Here is a 9,429-nt window from a genome sequence, read left to right on the forward strand (position 1 = left end):
TTTAATTGGTCTTAAATCTGGACATATTTAATTATGCATGTTAATTGAGTTATTATTACATGTTATTAATTTTTTCTTAATTTATACAGCTTATAAATATGTTTTTATGCATGTTTTTAATGTGTCAACTTTGTTACTAGTTTTAATTATGTCCTAAGGCTGTCGAATTAATGTGCAGCATTTTTAGTGTTAATTTAATGTGTCTAAACATGTATTTGATTTATTTGATGAATGTTGCTGCAGGTACATTACCCATGAACGTCCTTGGTGCATGAAAGGTATTAAAAGAAGGTACATGAAGGGGACGGCACATGCATGAATGGGAAAATGAAGTTGGCTACTGTTTGAAGTTTCCTAAGTGACCATTCAGCTGAATTTATTGCTTACACATTGCTGGATACATCATGGCTGTTCGGTTCAAGGTGTTCATATTCAAGGACTCTTCAAAACTTGGTTTTTCACACTCAAAGTGACTATTCAGCATCTCCTTAATTGCTGGTAATTTTTCAGCAATGGTTGCCAATTAAATGAGCTCCTTTAAGCACATCAACCGAATGTAGCTGCTGCCATTTATTCACTCAAGTTCCAAGTTCAATTATCCATCTAGAAGGTGACTATTGGAGCTCCAAGTTCAGCCGAATCTAGCTAGTCCATTTAAGTGATTATTTGCTTAATTTTTAAGTAATGTAAGTGACCATTCGGCTAGCTTAGGTGATTATTATAAATAGCTGAATTTTCACTTTGTAAAGGACTTTTGGACATTTTTAATTATCGAATTGCTGCCAAATTTGTGAGGCATTTTCTCTCAAATTTCGTACGAGACCCGTAAGACTTATCTAGCTCCTAGTGGCGTCTTTTCGAGTCTTATTTCGAACTTATCACTCCTTAAACCCGAGTGTGGCATTCACCCCCAAATACCTTTGGTTCATACTTTCCTAAGTATCGGGTCAAGGTCCTTATCGTCCATTTCAACTCATTTAGGTCTTATAAGTTTCAGGTTAACACTCTTCTTTAGTGTTGGTTCATTCTTGACCTTTTTGAACCATAACCATTTCGTACCAAATCGTATTACCATTTCGAACCAAATCACATTACCATTTCGTAACAAACCCAAAACCGGACTCAACCAAATCCAAACCAATTCTTTCTCATCTAAACCAAAACCATACCAACTTTGTTCAACCGACTTGCTTTCTTTGAACCCAATTTCTCTTTACTTTCTCTTGAATTGATTTATTCAAACATACTTCTTCGTTTTTGATCGAGAACTAAACGAATCGGATTCAACTACTAAACCGAGATCGTATCACTTGAGTTGAAAGAGTTTGTTGTACTAATTGATCGGGCCCATAAAGTTGAACAGTTGAGCAAAGAGAAAAGACACGCTGAATTTGAAGCTAGAGATTCGAAAAAGAGATTACCAAGAAAGTCGCATCAGCCAGCATTAAAAAAACCTAAAGAACATCACTGTCATTCTACAACTTCTGTCGGGCATTCTAGTAGAAACAGGGATACCAGACGCTCCAGTCCTAAAATCTAGGCTACATTTGTAGCGAGTGTAGGTAGTATTAGAAACACCAGACTCGAGTGCAAGCACTGCAACCGGCCACATTATGGTGAGTGTCGAGTGAAGAGCGGAGCATGTTTCAGATGTGGTTCCTTTGACCACTATCATAGAGATTGCACTGAGAAATTTGAGAAAGATAATATTCAAACTTCGAGGCCGAGCAATACTGCTGCGAGAGGTAGACCACCTCGTAATCCCAAAAATGTGAATGGTAGCCGTGGCATGACAAAAGACTCTACTGTGATATTCGAGGCACAAGCACAAGCTAGGGCTTATACTATTCGCCCACGCGAAGATGTTTCTACACCAGATTTATTACTGGTACTTTCTCTCTTTATGATACTGATGTAACTGGTTTGATTGATCCTGGATTGACCCATTCATATGTTTGTACGAGTTTAGTGTCTAGTAAGAGTTTATCTGTTGAGTTCACTGAATTCGTGGTTATAGTATCGAACCCCCTAGGTCAGTATGTGCTAGTTGATAAAGTTTGCAAGAACTATTCATTGGTGACTTGGGGTTACAATTTTTCTGCTGATTTAATGTTATTATCATTTGATGAATTTGATGTGATTCTAGGTATGGATTGGCTAACTCTACATGATGTTTTTGTAAACTGTAGACGAAAGCTTATCGTATTAAAATGTCAAAATGGTGAGACGCTTCGTGTTGAATCATATAATCTGAGTGGGTTGCCTATTGTGATATCAACTATGTTAGCGCATAAATATGTAAGAAAAGGTTGCAATGCTTACCTTGCATAGTATTGGATACTAAAGTGTCTGAGTCGAAGCTTGAATCAGTGCTAGTGGTCTGCAAGTATTCTTATGCGTTTCTAGAGGGGTTACCTGGATTAGTACCGGTCAGAACGGTTGAATTTGCTATAGAACTTGTACCAGGAACATCACCGATATCGATAGCACCATACAGAATGGCTCCTACAGAGTTAAAAGAGTTGATAGCACAGTTGCAAGAGTTGATTGATAGGGGTTTTGCTCGACCTAGTTTTTCACCTTGGGGTGCACCGGTTCTGTTTGTTAAGAAAAAGGACGGATCAATGAGATTATGCATTGACTACCATCAACTCAACAAAGTTACAATCAAGAACAAATATCCACTACCTCGCACTGATGATTTATTTGATCAGTTGAAAGGTGCCACAGTGTTCTCGAAGATTGATCTTCATTCTGGCTATTATCAACTACAAGTGAAAGATTTGGATGTGCCGAAAACTGCATTTAGAACCAGGTATGGACATTATGAATTTCTTGTGATGCCGTTTGGTTTAACTAATGCACCTGCAGTATTTATGAATTTGATGAACAGAATCTTCAGATAGTATTTAGACAGATTTGTTGTGGTATTTATTGATGATATTCTAATATCTTCCTGAGAAGAGATTGAACATGCCGAGCATTTGAGAATTGTTCTGTAAACTCTGTGAGATAGACAACTGTTTATTAAATTTAGCAAATGAGAGTTCTGGCTTCGAGGAGTCAGTTTTCTGGGACATATAGTATCAGTTGAAGGCATCAGAGTTGATCTGAGTAAGATTTCTGCAGTTGTTGACTAGAAACCACTGAGAAACGTATTTGAAGTTAGAAGTTTTCTGAGATTAACTGGTTATTACCGGAGATCTGTAAAAGGGTTTACGATGATAACTATACCGATGACGCGAATATTACAGAAAGATGTGAAGTTTGAATGGAATGATAAATGTCAGCAAAGTTTTAACCAATTGAAAGTATTGTTGACCAAAGCACCAGTTCTAGTTCAGGCTGAATCAGGTAAAGAATTTGTGATTTTCAGTGATAAGTCATTAAACGTTTTATGCTGTGTTTTGATGCAGGAAGGAAAAGTAATAGCTTATGCCTCTAGACAGTTAAAGCCACACGAGAAAAATTATCTGACACATGATTTAGAGTTGGCAGCTATTGTGTTTGCATTGAAAATTTGGCGACATCATTTGTTCGGTGAAAAATGTCATATATTTACCGATCACAAGAGTTTAAAGTATTTGATGTCATAGAAAGATCTGAATCTGAGACACCGTAGATGGCATGAACTATTAAAGATTATGAGTTAGTTATTGATTATCATCCGAGAAAAGCAAACGTAGTTGCGAATACTCTGAGTAGAAAGTCTTTGTTTGCTTTGCGAGCAATGAATACATGATTTACATTATCTGATGATGGTGCGATCTTAGTTGAGTTAAAAGCTAAACCGATGTTTCTACATCAGATTTGCGAAGCTAAGAAATGTGATAATGTGTTGCGAGCTAAACAAGTACAGTGTGAGTCGACATCTGACTCAAATTTTTTGATAGGGCCCTATGATTTTTTGTTATTCAGAGATAGAGTTTGTGTACCGAAGAATCCAAAACTTATACAAAAAATCTTATATGAAACTCATGGTGGCCGAGAATAAAATGTACATTGATTTAAGACAGATGTACTGGTGGCCGGGAATGAAACGTGAGATTTTGACTTTGTATCCAAATGTTTGATATGTTAGCAAGTTAAAGCTGAACATCTGGTACCTTCAGGATTGTTACAGCCAGTGATGATACTATGGATTTCGTATCAGGGTTACCCTTATCTCTGAAAAAAAGATGCTATCTGGGTTATTGTTGATTGTCTGACGAAATCTGGACATTTTATTTTGGTACGTACAGATTTCTCACTTGACAGATTAGCTAAGTTATATGTTTCTGAAATTGTTAGAGTACATGGGGTGTAAGTATCTATTATTTTGGATAGAGATCCGAGGTTAACATCACGATTCTGGAGAAAGTAACAGGAAGCTCTGGGTATGCGCTTGAATTTTAGCACTGCATTTCACCCTTAGATCGATGGCTAGTCCGAGAGAGTGATTCAGATTCTTGAAGATATGCTTTGTTGCTGTGTTTTGGAGTTCGAAGGCAGCTAAGAGAAATATTTACTGTTGGTCGAATTCGTGTATAATAATTTTTAGACGAGCATAAAGATGGCACTGTATGAGGCTCTATATGGTCGTAAATGCAGAGCTCTATTATACTGGACTGAGCTCAATGAGAAAAAGATACACGGGGTTGATTTGATTCACGAGACTAAGGAAAAAGTTAAAGTGATCCGAGATAGTTTGAAAGCAGCTTTAGATCGTTAGAAATTGTATACAGATTTTAAACACAAAGATATAGAGTTCCAAGTCAGCGACAAAGTTTTTTTGAAAGTTTCACCCCGGAAGAAAATTCTTTAGTTTTGTCGCAAAGGAAAGTTGACTCTCTTATTTATCAGACCGTATGAGATTACTGAAAGAATCAGACCAGTTGCGTATTGATTAAACTTACCATCAGAACTTGAGAGAATTCATAATGTCTTTCACGTGTTTATGTTACACCAATATCGATCTGATCCTTCACATGTTATCTCCCTGACAGATGTCGAGATTCAGTCTGATATGACATACAATGAAGAACCGATATGAATTCTAGCACGAGAGGTGAAAGAGCTGAGAAATAAAAACATAGCTTTAGTAAAAGTTCTCTGGTAATGACACGGAATAGAGGAAGCCACCTAGGAACCCGAGGAAGCTATGAGAAAGCAATATCCGAACCTCTTTTTTGGTAAGATTTTTGGGGACAAAAATCCCTTTTTGGGGGGAGAGTTATAATAACTCGTTTTTAGTGAAATTAGAACAGTGGTTTTGAGACCAAAAATCTGAGATTGAAAAATTTATTTTATTATTATCTTATGATCTATAGCATGATAGTATTATTGTATAAAAATTTCGTTAAGAAAATTTACCGTTTATATGTTCAATTTGATAGAAAGAACTAAATCGCGTAAAGTGCTAAAGTTGTGTTCTAATAGCTAAAGGTGTCTAATAGCTATGGAATGTGGAGGTCCTTGTATGGTAATTGACCCAACAATAGTGATAGTGGATTTACATGGCTTGGTATAAGTGTGATTTTTAATGTTTTAAAAGGTTAAATAGGTAATTAAGTAAATAAAGACAAAATTAAGTAAAATAAAAGCCAAGTATCATTTTTTCTTCCTTCTTCAACTGATTTTGAAGAGGAAACAAAGCCATTTTTGTTGAGCAACATTCAGCCAAGCTTCCATTGTCCAATTAGGTACGATTTTCATCCCGTTTTTAATGATTTCTATGTTTCCGGGATCATTATAGCTTAATCTAGCTAGCCCGGGGACTAATTTGTGAAATTGTTAAAGTATTTGAGTTTTGCCATTGATGAACATGTTAGGGTTTTAAAGTTTAACGGTGGAAAATGAATGGTTGTTGTTAGATAAACTACTTTTGTAAAGGAATTCTTGATGAAATTATCAATTAAAGATTAAATTGAAAAATGTGATAAATTATGTGGTAAAATTGTGAATTTGTGAATTTGTGAAAAATGTGGGCTGTTATAAGCATGTATATACTTTGGCTATGATGGGTTGTAATGAAATTGTACAAATTTCCATTTTTATGAGATAAGGACTAAATTGCAAATAATTAAAATTATAGGGGTAAAATGGTAATTTTGCCAATATGTGTATTGGACTAAATTAAATTATATTGAATTGAGTTAAATTCATTAGTCGCCTTTGTATCTACATAAAATCGTTAAGGAAAGCTTATGTAATTAAATTGTGTAATTATATGCTTTGATTGAATTAGATGTATGTTATTTGCATTGTCATCATATTTGAGTATCGATCTCATATCCGAAGTTGTACGACAGTTACCGAGCCCCGTTTGAACCTTAGGAATTTGTAGGATACAAATGAGATCTCATTAGCGTTCCATTTATTCAGCTCTTATGAGCTTACCATTTATAGCTCGTATGAGTATACATGTACAGGAATTTGACAAATTACAGTTCAGTACACCTCGTGTGTACTACCTGCATATCCAATGATATTCTAAATGGTTCAATGGGCACAATTTTGTTACGAGTTTATATGAGTTCGATACAAATTAGTATAGATATTTACATGAATTATATGGAAATTGTTTATATATGATATATGGATACATAGGATATATGTTACATGGCTAGCTTAGTTTTTATATGAATTACATGGCTAGCTTGGTTGATGAATATGTGTTAGGCTTTTGGACAAATTGAGTTTAGATATGCTTTGGTTTATTTACGTAAATTGTGGTTAAATGGTAAGTTAAATTCTATGTTATACTAACTTACTAAGCTTAAATGCTTACTCTGTGTTATTTTCCGTGTTTTATAGTGGTCTAAAAGCTCGTTTGGGTTGGAAGCTTGTTAAAGTTATATCACACTATCCATCACCTCTTTTGGTGTATTTGGTTATCTAATTTTGGTTATAATGGCATGTATAGGTTATTTTGGCTAACGATAGCCTACATGTTTTGTTAAGTTTTTAGCCATTTGAATTGGCTTGTGTTTTTTTATATTTTGCTATGTATATATAAATGGCCTTATCATGTTTGATGTGTGGTTTGGTATGTGTAACATGCGAATTGATTTATGTTTGATGGATGAAAATTAAATGGTAGTTGAATATGCATATGAATATGTATTATAATTTGGAGTGATTTAGTGCTTGTTGTGGAAAGCACATATGTATAATGATGCTAGTTTTTGAATGGTTTGTATTGGTGTTTTAGTGCACAAGTTACAAGTGACTTATATGACCAATTGATGCTAGAGATTAAGTACATAAATGGTATGTTTTGATTAATGATCTACATGATAGGTTTTGATACAATTATGCATATATGTATTTGGTCAGTTAGGTAAGTTTGGATACATGGTTGAGATGTTTTTAAATTGTCATTTGAGGTGCCTAAAGGCATATTGGTTGTATGTGATTATAGTACATGTTTAAAATTTCCTTTTTTTTCTTTGGGATGCTTGATTATATCTAGCATATATGCGCATTTATGGGAGTAGATTGATGCCATTTTTGGGTGAGAAATGTGGCTTGGAAAATAGCCTATTTTTGTCCACACGTGCAGAGACATGGGCATGTGTCTCAGCTATGTGTCCCCTGTATCTTTTAAAAGCACTAGTTAGTATGCTTACACGGCTTAGCACATAGGTGTGTGGCTTGACCGTGTGGTACAAGTCAGTGAGTTACATGGGCATGGACATAGGTTGGGACACAACCGTATGTCCCTATTTCGAATGCCCACACGGCCTAAGACACGGGAGTGTCTCTTAGCCGTGTGACTCACACGGCCTGACCACATGGCCGTGTGACCCCTGCAGTTTTGAAAATTCTATAAGTTTCTGAAAAATTCTCTTAATTTCCAATTTAGTCCTGAGTTGTTTCTAAGGTGTATTTAGGCCTCGAGGGCTCGTATTAAGGACAATATACATGATTATGATTGGCTATATGTTATGAAAATTTTGAAAATTTTTGTCTGTCTAATCTATAAGTTTGGTAATACTCTGTAACCCTATTTCGGTGATGGATACGGGTTAGGGTGTTACATGGATTCCGTGCTTCACTGAAATACATCTCAGGATTTTTCTTAAACTTTTTAATTGAATTGTTTTTAATGTTCATTTTATTTATCAAGTTCCTTTTGTTTATGACGTTCATGAGGGACAAATCCTCATATAGGGGATTAACAAGTGGAGGTGTAATTAATTAATTGTTATGTAGGGTTTTCTTAGCAGATCAGTTGCTTGGGAGAGGAAGAGATTAAACCCTATGCTTGATGACCCTAGGAAGTCATTTAGGTGGGAATTAAATCAAAATTGGTATGACCTACCCGTGAATAACTTAAGCCCCAACCGGTCTAGACTTTGAGGTCGAAAGATCTTTTCGAATCATTAGTTTAGTTGGAAGATTGAGAGATCCTTCTAGGGTAATGACTAGTTGATTGAATAGAAACCCAAAATAGGAATTAGTTATGTTTACCGAAAGAAGCTAATCACCCATGTCTAGATCTGATTAAGTTTATCAATTAGCTTTTCCAAGTCTCTTTTATTTATGTTTTTTTTATTTTCTTCCTTACTAAAGACCAAACTATTTCCTTTTATGTTTTGTTATACTATAATTTATTTAAATTACTAATTACTTCTATTTGTGTTTAGGTTGACATTAAAATGGTTCCTTCAACTTCGTGATACATTTAAATACAACGGGGTCACCGATGATGCTATTTGTCTTCGACTATTCCCCTTCGCTTTAATTGATAATGCCTTTTCTTGGTTAGATTTACAGGCACCAGGATCCATCATGACATAGGATGAAATTGTAGGAAAATTTGTACAAAAGTTCCCTATTAGCAAGACAGTCTAACTGAGGAGAGAGATCTCAACGTTCAAACAATTAGCAGGAAAGAGCTTTCACAAAGCTTGGGAGCATTTCAAAATGCAAATACAAAGATGCCCATATCATGGATTACCCGAGTGGTTGAGGCTACAAATGTTGTACAATGGATTGGATATGCATGCACGTCCAGGACCAAATGAAGCCGCAAGAGGAGCCTGAATAAACAAAACATACGAAGATGTGTATGAGTTGATAGAAAACATGGCGATGAATTCCTGCTAGTGGCCAACCAAATGATATACATATGGCTAGAAACCATCTACGATAAAAGCTGTCCAAGAGGATGATAGATACCGACAATTTAAGGATAGACTCAATCGCGTAGATTTCTCATCTAGTGCATCATCTATATATGGAGGAGACAAACCTCTCTTCCTTTACATTAATAACCCAACTGAGGATGTCAACTACATCGGGAATAAGGGTGGAAACCCTTATTCAAACACTTATAATCCCTATTGGAAAGATCACCCAAACCTGAGATAGGATAGAAATCAAAGAGGTAACAATGCACAACCAATTAAAAAATATTAATTATCAACCTCCTTATTTGCAGAA

The 9,429-nt window shown here is 35.4% G+C and overlaps 1 non-coding gene across 1 annotated transcript; it reads right to left on the reverse strand.

Moving 5' to 3' along the window:
* Positions 1-8,835: 8,835 nt before the first annotated feature.
* On the reverse strand, positions 8,836-8,942 carry LOC121215100 (small nucleolar RNA R71). The gene has a single exon (XR_005910832.1). It is a non-coding gene; the product is annotated as a small nucleolar RNA R71 (small nucleolar RNA).
* Between the last annotated feature and the right edge of the window lie 487 nt (positions 8,943-9,429).

Source organism: Gossypium hirsutum, chromosome D02 (assembly GCF_007990345.1).
Source record: "Gossypium hirsutum isolate 1008001.06 chromosome D02, Gossypium_hirsutum_v2.1, whole genome shotgun sequence".
Lineage (NCBI taxonomy): Eukaryota > Viridiplantae > Streptophyta > Magnoliopsida > Malvales > Malvaceae > Gossypium > Gossypium hirsutum.